The sequence below is a fragment of the Carettochelys insculpta genome, chromosome 7 (assembly GCF_033958435.1).
Source record: "Carettochelys insculpta isolate YL-2023 chromosome 7, ASM3395843v1, whole genome shotgun sequence".
NCBI lineage: Eukaryota > Metazoa > Chordata > Testudines > Carettochelyidae > Carettochelys > Carettochelys insculpta.
In genome coordinates, this window is record NC_134143.1 from 54,391,179 (window position 1) to 54,411,960 (window position 20,782).

Here is a 20,782-nt window from a genome sequence, read left to right on the forward strand (position 1 = left end):
GACATTCACATCTGACATGAAATAAGCCTGTCTGAAACACCCAGAGCCATATGTACTGTGGCACAGGAATGGTCTTAAAGCTGAATTTGTGGGCAGCTAAGGGTTTAAATCAGCCCTTTAGAGTTGTTTAGATTTAGTCTTGTGAGTGAATAATCACTCATTTTAAATACTTAAACTGCTTGGCTCCCAGTGATGATTCCTCAGTAATAATAATGTATTTTAATAATGAGAAACACTCCACTTTGCATTTCATACCAAAAATGACTTTACCTCAGAAGCAACCCCCACAGATCTAGATATCCCGGGAATGTCGTATAAATAAATGGTATAAAAGTTATAACAAAAATTGCTGTTGGCCATAAAAGAAGCCCTTTTTCAAGCTTTGCAGTTACCTAACATTTCATTCACTTTTAGCAATAACATTGTACAATATTGAACATCCAGATTAAAGCTGAGCATTGATCACATCCACTCTTGGGAAAGAAGTGCAAAGGGCTACAGTTCCCCACTTTGGTAACATGCAAACCTGTACAAAGCAATTTACAGCAATACCACAACTTTTGGTGATGCGCATTAAGGGAAACTCTATTGTCAACAATGCAACGTGTCTGTCACACTGCATGAATAATCCAGTACGAAGCCTAACCACTGTGATTTGTAAATCAAGGAAGGGGGTTTTGGACTAAGAGCTACCTTTGCCTTTACTCCATAGGTATCAGAACTAGGGATGCTGCAGCACCCACTAATTTGAAGTGGTTTCCATTATCTAGAGGGTTTACAGTTTGTTCCATGGCTCTCAGTACCCTCATCGTACAAATTTTTCCAGCATCCCCGCTCTACTGCATAGCAGAATAGCAACATATTTTCCTCAACATTTATTTTTCCTCACTCTATGTACCAGCTGCATACATATTTGATGCAATATGTCCACCCCATCCTCACCCAGTTGTCAATTTCTGATCTACTCCTTATGAAATCTCTTTCCACTGTGAAGGGCAGCAGTACAGATATAGTTCTTGTTTCTTTTGCTGCTCTACTAAGACTGGCCCAGCACCTATCCTCTAGTAGAAGAGAAAAAGCACATGAAACTAAAAGTGAATATGCCAATCTAGGAGTCTGAACATTCTCACCACCATGGCTGAGTAATTGGCTTTACTAAATTAGCTATAGCTAAGATTGTACAGCAGCAACACAACCCAAATCCTCTTAGGCTGTGGGACTCAATGGATAAATTGGGGAGTTCCCCAGAAGCTGGTGAGACATCTTTCTTTTTCTCACATCAGGCAGAATTTAAGTTGGCTTCTAAGCCTTTTCTGGGGCCCTGCCTAGGATTGCATGAAAATGTACCTGTTTAGACTGGTACTCCTGAAGGCATTCAGTTCTCATTCAAATTGGTGTCAATCCTATCATGAAGTTTATATTTTCCCTTTACAACATAGGTATTATACTGTAGGTGCCTTCATGTTTACTGATTCAGAGCTGGTCCAGCTGGGCTCAGTCAGTGGACGGGACTCAAAGTGGCACGCTGACAATGGGGTGTGGTTGGTGGAAGCTATAATCAGTTGGAGCTTGGGGCCCTGAAGGCACAGGGCCCAAGGCAACTGCCTTGCTCTAAGGCCAAACCTAGGCACGTTTCAAGAGAAAGTAAATTTGTGGAGCAATATCCTGTAACAATAAGATCTAAAAAAGGAGCAAAGTTGTCCATGCCTCTGAAACTAAATGTCATATCTTAAAATATGTTAATGATGGTCAGTCAAAAATAAGGGAAATAATGACTTTTGTCCCTTGAAAGGATATCATTGCAAAAAATTCTTTCCTTAAGACATCACAAATTTTCTGATATAAGAACATGGAAGTACTCCTTTTTAGGATAGATCTGCCAGAAGGAATGAAATCTCCTGTTAGATGCACAGAGCCTTTTGTCGTTTGAATTGTCTCCACTATCTACTGATGCCATAATACCCGTGTTTGATGCCTTCAGAAATATTCAGGGAAAGTAAGCTACAGTTTAGCTATTTTCTATACACTGATGACACAAAGCTTTGCTGGTTGCCCAGCACTGACCTAAGTGCTGGTTAGACTAACAGCTAAATTTGGATGACTAGGGAGAAGCTATGACCAAAATAGCTTTATTCCCTCTACACTTTACTGGATGGATACAGTCTGTTAGTTTGGATACAGATCTCATTATCAGCCTTTGTGATTTCAACATTAAACCACTGCAACGTTCTAGTTAGTGCAAAAATGTGACTGCTTGTTTGGAGAGACAAACCTTTTCTCAGGAGAGTATGACACTTGTGCTCCATAAATTGTTCTGGCTGTTTTCTGGCTTCCAGTTCAAATTTAAGATGTTGGTTTTAACCTGCACCCTAAACTAGCCAGAAATTGCCCATCTGCTAGGACAGGCCCTAGGAGGAAGACAGGAAAACAGAGCCCTCCCCAGGAGCTGATGTTGCTGGTTTGAAGATCCTTCCAGTTCTGTCTATTCCCTGGGCCATATGATGGAGCTAGTTCTGAGCTACAGCAAGGGAATCAGTGTTATCTCTCTGGACCTTAGACCAGACAGTGAGGCTGGGACCCTGGAGAGGTCAAAGTCTGGTTGACCAAGTTAGAGGTGCTGCCTTCTCTCTTCCCAGGACTTAAAGTGGGTGGCAGCAGTGAGGCTGCTCTCCAGACCATGCCATGGAACTAGGATCCTCCAGTCCCAATGGAACAAACCCAGTGAGAGGGACTGGAGATGAGGGAGCAGATGCAGGCAAGTTGCTTTACCAAGCCCCCAGGCTCTGCATTAGGGCTGAAGTCTTCCTTCAGCAGAAAACGATAGGCAAGGGGCTGGGTGCTAGGCAATTCTTATGCCTAACCTGGCTTAGCTTTCCCCACCAAGGAGCTCACTGCAAAAGGCTGGGCAGATGGGGAAGCACATTCTCGGGGACTGCTATGTGTAGAGGAAAAGATGGTCCAGTAGTTGCAGTGCTGGGAGCAGTGCCTCAGAGACTGCTTTCCCTGCTACTTCCCCCTTTGCAGCACACTGCATCCTGCAGGTGGGCAGCTCCTTGGACCAGGTAAGCTCAGTGCCTGGCGCTACCCCTACCACGTGCCGAGGGCCTGCGTGGGGTGTTCACCGCCGACCCCAGCTGGCCACGTCTAGAGGGCGCGTGGGGTTCTGGCAACCCGCCGACGACACGTGTGATGCTGGCCACGCCCAGAGGATGCGCGTGGGGTGTTCTCCGCCGTCCCTGGCTGGCCACGCCGAGAGGACGCGCGTGGGGCGCCCACCGCCCGCCGGGACTTCGCAGCCACAAACTAGTCCGAGTGCCCGCGCCCGGGCCGGGGAAGGCGCACGGCGGGGCAGCGCCCCTGGCCCGCTCTGCGCGGCGCAGCGGCTGTAGAGCGCCTGGCCAGCCCCTCCGCAGCTTCACGTGGACGCTGCCGCCTGGCTCCTCAGTGCCAGCCGAGCTCGCCGCCGCTACCGGGCTGGTCGGAGCAGCCTGGCTCTGCAGAGCCGTCGCTACGCCGAGCGAGGACAGGTCGGACCCGCCCGGCCAGCCCAACGTCCTGCCTGGCGGTGCGGGGCTGGCGACGGAGCGGAGCAAAGCGAGGCTGGGCGGACTCGGCCCCCGGCGCCCTCTGGGGGAGCGGTGAGTGCAGCGAGCCGGAGCGCGGGGGGCGGCCCGGGGCGTTGGGCAGAGGGGCCAGGCGGCGGCGGCGGCTCTTTCTCTGGACAGCTCCGCTGGCCGAAGTTGCTACCTCGGGGGCCGCTGGCGGCCGCGTCTGACAGGCGGGCGGCAGATGCAGGGACCCGACGTGTTTTTCTCCGCGCACAGCAGAGAGCGCGCCGCGTTGTCGGGGGTGTCGCCGGGAACTTGTGAGGAGGGGCTGCCGGCGTGTGTAGAGCATCCTACCTGCACAACACGCGCACGCACACGCACACACACACACACGCACACACACACACACGCACCCCCAGTGCAGCGCGCATCCCACCTGCACAACATACAAGCATCCCCCCCCCGCGAGCAGCGCGGCATCCTACCCGCACAACACACACACCGCGTGCGGCGCGGCATCCTACCCGCACAACACACACACACACACACACACACACACCGCGTGCGGCGCGGCATCCTACCCGCACAACACACACACCGCGTGCGGCGCGGCATCCTACCCGCACAACACACACACACACACGCGCGCGTGCAGCGCGGCATCCTACCCGCACAACACACACACACGCACGCGCGCGTGCGGCGCGGCATCCTACCCGCACAACACACACACACACACACACGCGTGCGGCGCGGCATCCTACCCGCACAACACACACACACGCACCGCGTGGGGCGCGGCATCCTACCCGCACAACACACACACACTCCTGCTGAGGCGTGTAGAGCAGGCATTGTACCTACACAACACAGCACTCTCACTGAGGCGTGCAGAGCAGGCACTGGATCTGCACAGCACACGCTGAGTGCATAGCAGGCATCGTACCTGCCCGACCCACACCCTCACTCACTGTTCAAGGCAGACAGGACACACCTGCTCTCTGAGGAGTGCAGAACAAGCATTAGACCTGCACGACACGCATACACTGAGGAGGTATTAGCTTCACCACTCACACACAGCTCATGAGGGCTGAGCAGGAGTTGTTTCTAACACACACAATGAGATGTGTAAAGCAGGCATTTCGGCTAACCATCCCCACCTGTTTCTGCATATCTGATTCATTACTGCATTAGCTATTTAGAGACCCGCGTTTCCTGTTTTGACTGCCCTCAAGACACAAAACCACACACAGCTGTGAGGTACCTCCCCCTTTTTACAGTAAGGAGTGATGACTTGCTGATGCTGTGTTATTTCAACCTTTACATTAAAATCAGCTTGATAAGCTTTGCTATTACTTTACGTTGTGTAATAAAGGATATAATATGATCTCCTGGGGGATGGCTTAAGGGTGTGTATGCAGAGGGTCTGAGAGTGTGTTCATATAGGGGTATAGATATGTGATCCTGTGTTGAGATGTGTATATATACAGGAATTAGGGAAGAACCTCTGTGGGCTGTTTCTGTAACACAGAGTGTTACAGGAGTACATGTATGGGAGATGGGTTTCTGCCTGCAGTTATATGGACTTGTGTGATTGGATTTCATGCTAGAAAGTCTGTGTTTTATGTGCCTTGAGAGGGGTCTTTCAGTATCTGTGCTTCTTAGTTTTGATGCTCTTTTTGTTGGTCACAGTTACCGTACAGAAAGTCATGTGCAGATGATTCCTACTGACAGTTTTCAATAGCAACTGCTGGTGATGGCAAGATGCTTTAACTTTTTTTTTCTTTTTTTATCCTCCCATTGCAAAGTTACATATGGGAGCGTAACTGCCCAGAATGTCCTTGCATCAAGAACCAGCACCCTTGATTCAACAGGGATTACTTCTGATATCTTAACATTGAAATGTTAAATGCCCTCTGGGCAAATACTAGGTAATATGCTGCTAAGGTATGTACTCTGCTCTTCTTTTATGTACATTCTTAGTCATTAATGTGCACGCCCAGGGGTTTAGTCTAGCTGCTGAGCTATTCAGCATTTCCACTGTGTAAACAAAGTGGGGTACTTGACTTTTTAGAAGTGTGAAAATGTTAGGTGTCTGCAGTGAGGCCTTGGAAAAATGCATAATTACTTCAATAATGTATTTTTTACTGTCAGTGTGCCGGGTTGCTTGTTGGGTTGATGCCTGTCTCTCTGAGAACCTCCACTTGGTTCATTACAGTAGTTCTGCAGTGATTTGGAAGACATTTGTATAACAGTTTATATATGGAGCATTTTGCTTCAGTTAACTCAGACAGTTTGTACCTTGAATAAGATTGTGGCTAGCTATTGTCGTTCAGTGATGCATATTTTTAAGATGATAAAAGGTGTGTCTTAAGGGCAAGTTGCTAACAATTACAAATAGCTTCATAGTATGCATTTATTTAGAATGCTGTCAAGATTTAGTGACCACTTCTTGTATTTTGACTGTCGAGCTATGAATCAGTGTGAACTATGGACACATCATATGTGATCTTCTTTTGTTGTTCTCTTTGTTTTATCATAATACTAGAGTCTTACTCTGCAGTGACCACAGTGTGAGGTGTAGGTTAAAAGGACAGTATTTTCAGAATGGTACCATCTACATAGGAACCTTCAGGTACACACATGTAATGTGTATTTTTTCATTCTGTAACCCTTCATTCGGACGCCCATCTTTAATTTGCTTTTAAATGTGTAATTAAAATATAACCCACTGGAATGATTAGCCAAGGAAAATCTTTATCATCTGATGCAGCTCAAATGTATACCTTTTTGTTTTGTGATGAGAAAAGGATCATTTATTTATAAAAGCAGAGTAATCAAAAGAACAAGTTATAGGATGACATTCAAAGCTTTGTATTCATTGAAATTACTCATGAACAGTAAATATTTTGAAGGGGTAGCTGAAAAATGTCCTTGTCTAGTCATTTGTGTCAACAAATATCTTCTCAGCTAGTACTAGGTTTAATGCTGACTATAGACTACTTTTGATTTTTGGCAAAAGGGGCCATTTTCTTAAATGTAAATTCATAAAAATTGATAGCTTTCACCATATACTATGGCATAATCGTCTTAAAATCTTCTGTTCATGTTAGTGATGCAAGTGATGTCACCTCCAATGCTATGAGAGCTCCTCTCATAGTCTCCACTGGTGATGCATTTTCACACTCCTGGGCATTGAGTCAAAGCTCTTCACATGCCAAGAAAAAGAAAAAGAAATTTAATTTAAATACTGAAAAGAAAGAATAACTTGTAGGAAAGGTCAGTGGACACAACCAGTTTTTTGATGACTCTGGAACCTGGGAGACCCCGAGCAACATACCTGTGTTTGTAAAACGTGGAGCCCAATGCTATATTCTGAAATAAACAACAAATTGATGGTATCGTTCCTGAGTTGTGATAGAAAATCCAGTGCCAAGTGCAAAATATATTATATGAGGGTTTGCAAGAGGAATGTGGCTGGATAGTTGAAATTTGCATTACACAATAGTTATAATTCTGCTGTTACAACTGAAGATGCTGTAATGGACTTCATTATCTTTGCTAAACTAAAACTACAGCGGCTGGAAAGTACAAAGAAGAAGATAAAAGCAGGCTATTGACATTTCAGTTATTTCAGGTGGCTAAAATACAAGGATTGGACTAGATAATCCACCACAAGTATTAACAAGACTCTTGTTACCAGCTGTGTATTCAAATATATATGCACCATATCTTATTGATATTTTGGTTCATTTAATCTGAACAGGAAATTTACTTGAACAGTTTAGTGCAGAAAAATTTTACATTTTTTTTTTCCTACTGGCTCATTTTTGACATTAGATCTTCCTAAAATTGCTGTCAAAATATGAGTCTGCTTGTCTGGAAATGTAAGTCCAGTTTCACATTTTCAATTTTTCTTTTTGAAAAATTCCAAGATTTGTTTTACAGTTTATTTTTCAAACATTAAAACCAGGATGAAATCAGGTTAAAAATTAAGAAAGTGGGGGAAAATTGAGGGTAGCCAGAACAAAATCTTTTGTAATGTACACATTCTACTTCAGCATAATTGAAACTCTTTAAATGTACAGAAAATATTTTGTCTCTCTCAGAGCTGGTAGTTTTTCCAGAAAACTTGGTTTGTGTTCACTTGCATAATTTGCTTCAAAGTATTCTCACTCATGTTGAGTCTTTTCTTGTTTGGAGGTAATCCAACTTTCAAAACATTCACTTTGCATCAGTAGGTCCGGGAGTAACTTTAAAGCTTGTTGTTCCATTTTGCTGGAGTTGGGGAAGTGTGTATCGATGACTGTTCCAAAAAGTCATCACATCTGGTTTTTGCATTGTCATGTTTAGGCAAGTTCATGTAAGTAGTAAATGCCCCATCCAGTTTTAAAATTTCTTCTTTTGTGGCAAATGGTTGAAATGCTGGCGTAAAGAACACAGCTGGCTGCAAATTTCATTTTGAAGAAGGGGTGTGAGAACTTGAACATATTCCAAAAAGCATTTTTGACACCAAATACTTCGGGTTCAAATTATAGGCCATAATCATCTCCCACTTCTTTCTTAGTGTTATGTTGAAGGTTTTGAATGCGTTTTGGTTTTCATGTGTTCCAGTGTGGGAGAGATTTCCAAGAACAACTGAGTTTTCTTGCTGTGCGCTTCTCCTTTAGCTTTCTTTTGTGGTCACTTCAGCTGAGATTTTCATTGTCAGGATGTAGTGAACATCTGTAGTGGCAAATATGTTGGCAGTAGTCGGAGAAAACGCTGTTCTGTTTTTTCTGCATGTCACAGGTGAGGTTGTCTGCATTAGAAGGGGTTTTGCTGCTAGACAGTATTGTCCCACAAAGTCAGTGGTAGGCCCCTCCACTATTAACAGTGGTGACCAATGAAACAAAGAGCATGCACAAATTCATTGACGCAGTGTGCAGTGCTGTGCTATGTCCTCTTTTTCATTAAAGCCCTGATGTTTTCTTTTTATCCCAAAGCCTACTCTTTTTCTGGCGGGGAGTGGGGGTGGTTCTTGTGTGGCTTGCTTTCAACATGCTCCTTTATTCTGTTGGCATGTGCGCTAATCTCTGGTGCAGTACATCCTCTTCACTCTCTTCAGCTTTCTTGAAAATTTCTAGCTACTGATTTTATTGTTGGTATTCAGGCATGGTTTTGCATTTTTACTCCACGTTTATTTGTATACCTTATCTATCTGTAACCCCTAAGGAGCTTTCCTAGGCTCCTCGGGCTCTGGGGGGCTGATAGTTTGGGGAGAAACACCCTGGTAGAAAGGCGGGAGTCATAGGCAGACTGTCTGCCTGGTAGCCCAGAGGGAGAGCAGAGAAATGCTTTGTGGAACAGCATGTGCCTCTGTGGGTTTGCAGAAGGACTGAGGGTATCTGTGTAAGCCACACATGAGGAGGTGTGGTGTACTGTTCTGCATAGCGGCACTAAGACTGTGACAGAGACTGGGTCCCCTTAACACCCATAGCTGAGAGCCTACTCTCTTTTAATTCATACAGTAGAGGCTGAGAAGTCCTAGGTTCGGCGGTCCCAGGTTCAATTCTGCCTCTCCAAGTTACACCTGCTCAGAGGAAGGGGGTCTTATGACTGACAAGGGGAAAACTGAGGAAGAACAGCTAGCTTGACTGATAGGAAGTGAGAAGCCCTTCCCTGGAGAGGAGAGGAGTCATTGTGGGGGTAGTCTGGAAACTGTCAGATACAGAGCAGGACTGCCTGTCTGTGTGTTTGTGTAAGGGGAATCCAGAAGAACAAAAATCCATGCATTCAACCATATAAGGAGATTAGAACTAAATGTGGCAGCTAAGCGGTGGGTAGGGGGCATTAAATATCTTTATCTGTGCAGGACTGTTTAAAGTGAGTGTCCGAAAAAAAAGACAGGCAGGCAGTATCTCCTTGTGAGCCAGTCAGACTTCAATATTAACATTGTTTGACAGCCAACATATGTGTTCCATATTTTACACTGTGAATCTGCTATAATCTCAGAGCTGTAGGACACACTAATCATATAAAGGTTTAGTTCAGGGGTCAGCAATCCCTGGCACATGTGCCAAGAGTGGCATGTGAGCTGATTTTCATCAGCACCCAAGGCAGAAGCTCAGTTGCACCCTTCTCCCCCATGCAGCTGTGAGTTTGCTCAGAGCCATGACACCAGCCAATTAACAAAAGATCAGCTAATGTTACCAACCACCCCCTTAACGGTAAAGCTCTGCATCTTTATTTATTACTGGAGCTGTTGTAAGTAGGACTATTAGTGACTTTAAAAAGTATCACTGGCACTCAGATCATACAGTAAAGGTCAAAAGATCAAATTTCAGCCCTGTACCTCAGAAAAGTTTGCTGACCCCACATTAGTGTCAAACAACAAGTACCCTCAAGATTCTGAGTGGATGGATAAACATGTGATTCAGTAGAAACTGGACTTCTTTAATTAAACAAAAAAACTGGTAAGCATTAGTGAAAATTTTGTAAAAACTGAAAATGCAAAACACTAAGGCTGTGCCTACACTGCACAGAACTTCAAAATGGCCATGCTGGCACTTCAAAGTTTGACACTTCGAAGTTGCCACAGGGGAGAATTAGCCTAATGAAGTGCTGCATATTCATCACAGCACTTCATTAATAATCTCCCATCAGCCTGACTATCATGCTCCCTTCAAAGTTCAGTGCAAGTGTAGACATAGCCAAAGTGTCCTTTCAATGACTATAAACACTAATATTTGGGATTATGTAAATAGACAGTAGGCAGCATATGGCAGGCACTGTGTGGGGGAAAATGGCGCCTCTTGTTTCTGAAAATCACATTTGCAGCATACGTTCAGTTTTTTTCAATGAAGAACAACAGTCCTAACAACGCTGCTACATTTCTCTGAGGATTTATTTTTATTTAAGGCCTGTTTATTTTAAGTGAACGGATTGTCATCCCTTTCACACTGAAAACATAATACACAGGAGTCATAATAAAAAAACGTGAGGTCTATTGCTCTTCCCAAATTCTGTTTGCTAAATAACAGATGTAAGCATAGCCTGTTATTTCTTGAACAAACCATGCATTGGTTAGTATATGAATGAAATTAAAGGCAAAGTTGTAGATCTTGTACTTAGCAATGTATTTAGCTTTCCCTTGTAATGATATTTTTAGCTTTAATAACGTCAAATATACTTTCTTTAGGTTTAAACTTACACCATTGGTCTGTTCTTGCATTTGTGGTGTGTTAATTTCCAAAGTTAGACCATCCAAGGCTATGTCTACACTAGCCCCTGCGTTTTGAAAGGGGGATGCCAATGAGACACTTCAGGATATGCTAATGAGGTGCTCCATGAATATGCACTGCCTCATTAGCATAATGGCAGCCATGGCAATTCAAAAGGGCTGCTTTCAAATTGCACACTGCCCATGTAGACAGGGGCCTTTTGAAAGGACACCCCCAGTCTTCGAAAGCCCCTTATTCCTATTTGGTTTTAGGAGTAAGGGGATTTCAAAGATTGGGGGGGTCCTTTCGAAAGGCCTCCACCTACACAAGCAGCACATGATTCAAAAGCGGCACTTTTGAATTGCCCTGGCTGCCGTTATGCTAATGAGGCACTGCATATTCATGGAGCACCTCATTAGCATATCCTGAAGTGTCTTATTAGCATCCCCCTTTTGAAAGGTGGGGCTAGTGTAGACATAGCCCAAACATTTTACTCCTTTTATACAGATATATCAATTCAGCAGAAAAGAACCAGGCCTTACAATATATCCATTACATTATTGCACAAAAAACTGCGTTAACATTAAGTTTATTGTACTTTATGCTCCACAAATCAGCAACTGCAAGGCAAATATGCAGTGAAGTGTGTTGATACTCCAGGGCAGATTCTTTGGTGTAATATGTCATAGAAACAACAATATACACGAGTTGAGGGCGTCTCCTATTTATATGTCCCTCATCAGTTCATCTTCTCAATCTGCACTGCCTACCTCCACCACCCACATAGACCACCTATTTTGCTCCTCATCTAAGTAGCTGCCTTTGAATCCCATTGTATTACTTACTGTGGACTGTGGTTTTTTAGCTAAAGGAATCTAGTGAAAAGTGGGGGAAATGGAGGGAATTTATAATCTGTCCTGTCCAAGCTTATTTTTCTAACATACACTAAATTTTATACTTTACTAAATGAATCCAGAAAACAGAAAATTCCCTTGTTGTCTCCCGGGTTATTGTGGCAAAACTGGGGATAAAAGTCAATGAAGAGTGAAACAGATTTTAATATTGCTTTAAGTGCAGATCTCCATGCAACCTGAAGTCTAGGGAATTTGCTGAGGTATCCATATAGTTGAGCACTTACCAACATTTCACAGTTATGTACAGATTCACTCAAGTGTATGTATGGCAGAAGGTAGTGTTTCTGCTTAATTGAAGGTATGTCTTACAGTCGCACTAGTTATTTGTCCTTATGACCATTTCACTTGTGTATTTTGACCAAATGACTGAAAATGTGATCCTGACTCTGGACTAGTGGCTTGATCTGATTTTCATATAAGAGCAAGAGAGAGGCAGTGTGGTTGGAAACTTGAGTGAAGTGAAAGCAGGGAAAGTCTTTGATTACACAGCTACTGTAGGCAATGACTGGCACTTGAGGGGCAAAGGGTTAGTGTAGCTTTTTCATGGAATGTTTGTTTATATTATTCCTCATTTCTAGCCACTGTTGAACACTGCTTGTAAATGTTAACTTTAAGGAACATACTATGCTTCATGCTAATTTTAGATAATGATAAAAAAATTGAGAACTTCTAGCATGTGAATCCTACCAAGAACAAACAGAATTAAGATGCCAAGTCATAATGGTTACTGGTAAGGAGAGAGATAGTGTGGTTGTGCTCATTCCATTGTGTGTGTGTGTGTAGGGGGGAACATATTGGCAGTTCCCCAGCATATTGTGTTCATCTATGTATCTGATAATTCAATTCTCTACAAGCATTTCAACCAGTGTATCTGGTACTGAAGTTAGGGTTACCTGCCCATAATTGCCAGGATTGTTTCTTGAGCCATTTTTAAAAATTAGTGCTCCATTAGCTCTCTTCCAGTCATCAGGTCCAGAGGCTGATTTAAGTGATAGGTTGTGAATCTATGTCGGCATTTCTACAGATTGATATTTGAGTTTCTTGAGAAGCCTTGGTCCTGGTGATTTATTAATGTTTAATGTATCAATTTGTTCCAAAACCACCTCAATTTACACCTCAGTCTGGGATGGTTCCTCACATATATTATCTGAAAATAATAGCTTTTGTGTGGGAATCTCCCTAACATCCTCTGTAGTGAAGACCAATGCAAAGAATTACTTCAGTTTCCTCGCAATAGCCTTGTCTTCCTTCAGTGCTTCATAAGCACCATTGCTGCCTAGTGGCCCCACTGTTTGTTTGGCAGGCTTCCTGCTTCTGATGAACTTCAAAAAATTGCTGTTAGTTTTTGTGGTGGCCAGAGATAATGAAAAGTGGTCAGCAGTAGCATTCCAGAAGTTGATCAAGAATTCATTGAATGTAACTGCTCAGGGGTCAGGATGTACAAAATCAAATGTGCTGGTGGCAAGCTGGAATACAAAAGCTAATGTCCCTCAAGCCTCGGTTAAGACATTGTGGGCCCACTTTTGTAGACCTAGTTAAGCAAAACACCTCTTCATGTCAAAAGATAAATGTGATGATGTTTCCAGTTGAAGATTTGGCTAACAAAGAGTGGCAGAATGGGGTCCAATGACTGACTTGAAACCATGCAGCATTTGCAGTGACTGGAGGATAGGTGTTCTGTGTATTTAATAGTGTGTGGTATATACAGAGTGTCTTTTTAAGCTAATTACAGGAAGAAGGGGCCTCCGGAATAAGGACTTCCTTCAGAAGCTCCCCCGGGGCCTCGCTTCTAAACGGCGTTTTGGAGTCCGGAAGAACGGTCTTCCAGACTCCAAATCACGTGACCGTATGCTAATGAGGTGCAGGAAATTTGCATTTGCACCTTATTAGCATATTTCGGGCTGTGTATTACCATGCCACTTTCAGAGAAAGTGGCCTGTGTAGAAACGGCCTAAGATTGAACTGGGGGGAAGAATTGTCCCCAAGCTAGGAGGTGCTTAGCTTGTGAAAGAGATGTTTAGATCAACTGTTTAGGGTAAGAATTTGCAAGTAACTTTTTTTTTTTTTAGTCTATTAGAATTAGCTGAGATGCTTTATTAATTTTAGCTTTTTTTCTGATCTGACTGTTTTCACTTGAAACTACTTAAATCCTACTTTTCATACTTAATAAAAATACTTTTGTTTATGATCTAGTGTAAACAATTGTTATGGAGGTGTGGGGAGAGGAAACAGCCACTGTGCAGATCTCCCTTTCACTGATAAAGGGGTAGGGCCATATGTGCTTTCTCTGCATAAAGCTGTCACACAGATTAAGATGGTTTTATTTAGGGTTTTGGTCCCTGTTGGGAGCTTGGTTTATAGCTGAGCTGTCCCATAGCTGAACTAGTTCAGTGTCTGTGTTGCTCTGCAGTGGGTTAATTACATGAACACCGTACTCTGGATGGGGGAGACCAGAACTTGTGGCCCGGGAGGACAAGGTGGTGGAGGGCCCCAGAGGGTAGGAAGGCAGGTGTTAGTGGCTTGATGAGCACATGGGGGACAGCCCCAAGGGGATTTCTGTCATTCAGCCCATCATTGGAGGTTTTACGGCCAGGTTAGATTAACATCTGTTGGGGGTGGTCTCCATATACTTTGGTTTGGCCTCAGTGCAGGGGGTGGACTAGGTGATCTCTTTAACTCCCTTCCAGCCCTACATTTCTGTGATTCTGTTATGACACCTGTACCTCAGGTTCACCACTTTTGAATGGTGAGGTGGCCTTTGAACACTTGAGCTTTACTGAACATTATTGTCCTGTTACCATGTATGCATTATAGTTGTCTATGGAGTTATGAGATTTTGAGATATGTTTGTTACCAAAACATGCGAGTCTGAAGAATGTCCACAGACAGTGTCCTTAGAAGCAACAAAAAGGACTATTAAGAAAGGCCTTGCTTGTCAGGCCTGAAGACATTTCAAATATTACATATCCAGAGGGTGTGGATAAAAAATGTACACTTTACCTGCAAGATATTTCAAATTTCATGTAAACCACACATTGTCTTCACCATGTGTGTTGCGTGGTGTGTGTAGCAGGAGCAGTATAAAATAAGACAGTGGCTTTCCCATGACGTCTTCTTCCCCACAGCTATACATGGTGACTGCAGTGTTTGGAAGACAAAAGGAACATCACTGAACTGGGGGATAGGTTGTCCCAGGCTGGAAGGAGAATGTCTATGATATATAGTTCAGCTTATGGTGTGACAACCCATTCTGCTTTTAGAACTATTAGCCTTGGTAAAATTTAGGAAATAGCTTGCATGTTTTTATTTTTTCGTAACCAATTCTGACCTGTATGCCTTTATCACTTACAAGCCATGTCTACACGTGCACGCTACTTCGAAGTAGCGGCACTAACTTCGAAATAGCGCCTGTCACGTCTACACGTGTCGGGCGCTATTACGAAGTTAACTTCGACATTAGGCGGCGAGATGTCGAAGTCGCTATCCTCATCAGGAGATGGGGATAGCGCCCTACTTTGACGTTCAACGTCGAAGTAGGGACCGTGTAGTCATTGCGCGTCCCGCAACTTCGAAATAGCGGGGTCTGCCATGGCGGCCATCAGCTGAGGGGTTGAGAGACGCTCTCTCTCCAGCCCCTGTGGGGCTCTGTGGTCACCGTGGGCAGCAGCCCTTCGCCCAGGGCTTCTGGCTGCTGCTGCGGCAGCTGGGGATCCGTGCTGCAGGCACAGGGTCTGCAACCAGTTGTCGGCTCTGTGTATCTTGTGTTGTTTAGTGCAACTGTGTCTGGGAGGGGCCCTTTAAGGGAGCGGCTTGCTGTTGAGTCTGCCCTGTGACCTTGTCTGCAGCTGTGCCTGGCACCCTTATTTCGATGTGTGCTACTTTGGCGTGTAGACGTTCCCTCACAGCGCCTATTTCAATGTGGTGCCGCGCAACGTCGAAGTTGAACATCGACGTTGCCAGCCCTGGAGGACGTGTAGACGTTACTCATCAAAATAGCCTATTTCAATGTTGCTACATCGAAATAAGCTACTTCGATGTAGGCTTCACGTGTAGAGGTAGCCACAGGCCGTGTCTACACGTGCCCCAAGCTTCGAAATGGCCACGCAAATGGCCATTTCGAAGTTTACTAATAAAGTGCTGAAATGCATATTCAGCGCTTCATTAGCATGCGGGCGGCAGCGGCGCTTCGAAATTGACACTCCTTGCTGCCGCGTGGCATGTCCAGACAGGGCTCCTTTTCGAAAGGACCCCGCCTACTTCGAAGTCCCCTTATTCCCATCAGCTTATGGGAATAAGGGGACTTCGAAGTAGGCGGGGTCCTTTCGAAAAGGAGCCCCATCTGGATGAGACGCGCAGCGGCAATCCGCGGCAATTTCGAAGTGCCGCTGCTGCCCGCATGCTAATGAAGCGCTGAATATGCATTTCAGCGCTTCATTAGTAAACTTCGAAATGGCCATTTGCGTGGCCATTTCGAAGTTTGGGGCACGTGTAGACACGGCCACAATCACTTATACTTTATCTTTCTCTAATGAATAAACTTGTTATAATGTTTTAGCTAAACCAGTGTGTTCTTGGTTGAAGTGTCTAGGGAATCTCTACTGAGGCTAACAAAGGCTATTGCATATTCATTACCCTGTGAAGGAATGACAAAATTTATATGAGTTTGGATATGGGCTGTATAGTGAGTGAACTGGACAGTACAAGGCTCATATTTCTTGGGGTTGGGAAGGGACAGTTTAATAACAGGTGGGGCCCTTGACCAGCACAGTCACAACCCCCCATATATTAAAATATTAATGTAACATCATTATTTATGCTTTAAAATCTATTTATGCTTATTATTACTTACGATGTGTAATAAAATTACATTCACATTCATTTTAAAATAAGAATGATATGATATATTTCTTTTGTTCCATTAAAGTGAATTGTTGAACAAAATGGAATAATGGAGTTTGGGGCCGCTCATGCCTGGGAGCCCTGGAGCAACTAACCCTTTTACCCTTATGTTAATCTGCCACTGGGTGTACATCTGGAACTAGAAAACTGGCTGGGGTTGCCATGTGTGTAGTTCATGAGGGGCTGGGAGAGCATTTATGCAACTTTGCTGGGTGTGTCTTTACATGCCTATAACTGTGAACAGAGCCTGGATAGTGCTTTTTGCTAGCAGACCAGTGTAAGAGACTTCCTGGTCTCAGGCTGCCAGGTGTCTTGTTTTTGACCAGAACTCTTGGTTGAAAGGGGACCCTGGAGGCTCCGCTGCTATAAGTCCTATTGGCATAGTGGGGCTAAGGGAGGTTCCCAACACTTCCTGATTCTCTGTGGCTTCTGGAAGCATCTAACATGTCCTCGTGACCCCCAGGAAGGCTCTGTTCACTGGCCCTGCCCTGAGCGCTAGCTCCGCAGCTCCAATTATCGGAGCCTCCAGGCTGCCCCTGTGTTTGTCATGCTGACTGCTTCTGGGAGTTTCCTTCAACACCCAAACACCTTCTTGGTACCTGCACCCTCTGCCACACCTTGACCGCCTGCTCCAGCCCTGAGCCTGCACCTGAATGCCAGACCTCTCATCTCTCACCCCATCTGAACCCACAACTCCAGACAGTGCATGTACCCCAGCCCTGGGACTGCTCCTACACGCTGAATGCCGCATTTTGACCCCACCTGGAGCCTGCACCTCCTGTTGAAGCTGTCATCCCCTACCATAGCCCAGCCCAATAAAAATGTGTGAGGGTGGGGGAGAGAAGAAATGAGGGGGGACAGGGCCTTGGACAAGGCAAGAGGTCTCAGGGAAGGGCTGAAGGTGGGACAAGCGTGTTTGGTTTTGTGTGATTAGAAAGTTGACAATGATCTGGAGAATTAAGGTGATACAACAGTTCAGCATCTCAGGTTGCACCCTTGGAGATGTCACATCTGTGTCTTAGATTTTTATATAGTGCCTAGGTCAAAGACTAGCAGTAGCATTCATCTCTCCATTCTGTACACTTGTGGAACACCCACGTCTGCTGACCTGGGAAGTAAAGCACTTGTGACACTTTGGAACAACTTGCCAGCCTGCAAAGGAATGCTTTAAGCAGTACTGAAGGGTATCTATGAACAAGGGACATATTTTTCCTGTTGCAGTAGTTAAAACCTAAGAAATAGTCTGCTCTAACTGTCCAATATTTTTATGTTGCCAGATCTCTGTAATGAGTAGCTTTCAACTTAATGTCACTGCTATTTAGTTTTGTTAAATCATATTTAGGTCATTTTATGATTGAAATACTCTTTAAAATGGCTTTCAGAGTCATTCATTGGTGATTGCTAGACACAGTTTTAGCACTTCAAAGTGTTCTTGCTAAGTAATCTATACTTTCTGATGTCACAGTTACAATTTTGCAATGGCTCATTCTGGGACAAGATAATGAAATGTATAAAAAGCTTCAGATGGGTTTTAATAGTATTTAATTGTAGCCTTTTCATCAATATAATACGATATTGAGCCTCTTATGTTCTTATTCTTCAGTTTTGGCATATTGTGTAATATATAACAAAAACATTTAAGCATGTACTGTAAAACTGAATTCCCGTATATCACACACCCCTCTAGATATTTTGCCAGAGTCATTTGATTCTTTCTATAAAAATGCTATTTCACAGCTAGAGGGAAACTAGATGACAATTTCTGTATATTCATATTAAAAGATCTTTATGCTACCGAATTGTTCTAATTTATTTCCAAAAAAACATAAATAATTAAAAGGTTACTATTTTGGTGAGCTTTTTGTTTCTTTTATTTAAAAATACTTTAATTTCCCATTCCATTATTATAGTCAGTTCTTTCAGATCAGGCATTCTGTCATATGGAACTCTCAAATGACTGGCATTTTAAACATAAGTAAATTTTAGTTACATTTTCCGTAAGTACAGTATAGTGAAAGTGAATACAAATAAATACAGCAAATACAGTTTAAGTTTACAGTGTACAATACTACTGTTGTTAAATAAAGTACTCTGCATACGTTTTTGCTTCTTAATATCTAATCTTGTTTTCTTTGGTGTTATGCATTGCTAGATATACCTCTCTATTATACAGAATATTTGAACATCCCACAACCTCCCTGTCCTGAGGCTGCTGGATATGAAAGAGTTTACTGTGTTTGCAATGTTGTGTCTCAATACAATATAGTATTTAATGTTAGTTACTCCATATGGGACATGTGTTTCAGATAATTACTCCCTCTGGAGAAATCCTAGTCTCATTAAAGTTAATGTGAGTTTTGCTATTGCTTTGTGTGGGGTCAGGATTTTGCAGAATAAGGTAAGTGTGAAATGCTTTAACTCTATGGTGAGTTACTGAGCCTGGCATGAGGGCTGCCCATTCCTCTTTAGATCAGCCAGAAAGTGTTACGTGGAAGATACCACCAACCAGAATTGTACTTAATATATGAAGAGGAGTGAAGTCAAATTACCTTTTGAAATAAATCAATAATTACCTAGCAGAAAAGTAAGAGAGAGCAAGCCATGCTAGTCTATACACTATCAAAACAAAAAGCAGTCAAGCAGAACTTCAAAGACTAGCAAAATAGTTTATTAGGTGAGCTTTTGTGGGAGAGACCCACTTCTTCAGACCATAGCCAGACCAGAACAGACTCAATATTTAAGACACAGAGAACCAAAAACAGTAAGCAAGGAGGACAAATCAGAAAAAGATAATCAAGGTGAGCAAATCAGAGAGTGGAGGGGTGGGGGCGAAGGTCAAGAATTAGATTGAGCCAAGTATGCAGACGAGCCCCTTTCTGAGTCGCTATAGGGGCTCGTCTGCATACTGGGCTCAATCTAATTCTTGACCTTCGCCCCCACTCCTCCACTCTCTGATTTGCTCACCTTGACTATCTTTTTCTGATTTGTCCTCCTTGCTTACTGATTTTGGTTCTCTCTGCCTTAAATATTGAGTCTGTTCTGGTCTGGCTATGGTCTGAAGAAGTGGGTCTGTCCCACGAAAGTTTACCTAGCAGAAAGAGAGTCCAGACTTGAAGGTATTTGCAGAGTGTGTTGTGCATCCTGAAAGAGGTGTGCATTATTAAAAAGGGTCAGGCTCAAAAAAACAAGTGTGATATTCCAAAGACACTCTTTGCAAAAAATGCTGTTTTATTTCAAAGTGTTTGTGGCATTGCTCTGAGTCTTCTTTAAGTGTCAGAATTCAGAACTTTCTAGCTTTGTTCTGTTCGCAACATGGCTTTCTAAATAACAGTTGAATATGTGTGTAAGTGACCTTTCTTTTCCATTTCAATCTTAAAGGCTACATTTACATGAGAGGCTTTTCCCTACAAAACCGGACTTTTGTTGGGAAAAACTGTGGAGCGTGTTCATGCAAAATGTGCTTTGTTGACAGTTTGTCAATTAAAACACAGCACATCAGCTGGCATCATTATAACTCTCCCCGTTCAGGTCCTGTATAATGCCTGTCTCAACAGTGTTCTGACAAAAATAAAGAATAACCAGAGAAAAAAGTAGAGGTTGAAGCTCTCTGTTCTGGCACTTTCTCATCCAGCATGATTTCAGGTAGCCAGACGATCACGTACCATGAGTGGTGGCCAAGTTTTCCATACCCCCATAAAGTTTGTTTATAGCTAACAGTCCTGGCTCTCAGTGTTCTGTTGTATTATTATGCTGTAATTTACCCCAAATGTCTTCTAAGAGCTCATTAAGCAGTGGTGGTAGTGTGCTAGACATTACTTACTTGCAGTCTGATAAATTCTCTCATCTGGCACTGGTCAGGTCCCGAGAGTGCAGGAGGAGAGAAGTTCAACCTGTAGTCTGCAGATTAGGTTTGAATCTATTTTTTCATTAGCATTATATTATTCATACACTTTATATTTCTAGGCAGGCTGTTTCCCTGGTCATAAAGGGGACAAAGTTGAAACTCACTCTTTGGGGCAAATTAACTTACTTGTTATTGTTATAATTTGTCATTATTTTTTTGTTGGGGAGGGATAGCTCAGTGGTTAGGGCATAGGCCTTGTAAACCCCAGCCTATGAGTTCAGTCCTTGAGGGGGGCCATTCAAGGTCTGGGGCAGATTAGATTAAAAATAACTGTCAGGGAATGGTGCTAGGTCCTGCTGTGAGTGCAAGGGATTG

At 43.5% G+C, this 20,782-nt stretch overlaps 1 protein-coding gene across 3 annotated transcripts in view; it reads left to right on the forward strand.

Moving 5' to 3' along the window:
* Positions 1-3,275: 3,275 nt before the first annotated feature.
* Positions 3,276-20,782, forward strand: part of CHST15 (carbohydrate sulfotransferase 15) — an 87,607-nt gene continuing 70,100 nt past the window's right edge. The window contains exons 1-2 of one of the 3 annotated variants that reach the window (XM_074999722.1): positions 4,243-5,495; positions 6,097-6,183. The gene's annotated coding sequence lies outside the window, so the exon portion shown is untranslated. Of the gene's footprint in view, positions 3,639-4,242; positions 5,496-6,096; positions 6,184-20,782 lie in introns of those variants that run through there. The other 2 variants (XM_074999721.1, XM_074999723.1) reach the window with 2 other exon arrangements.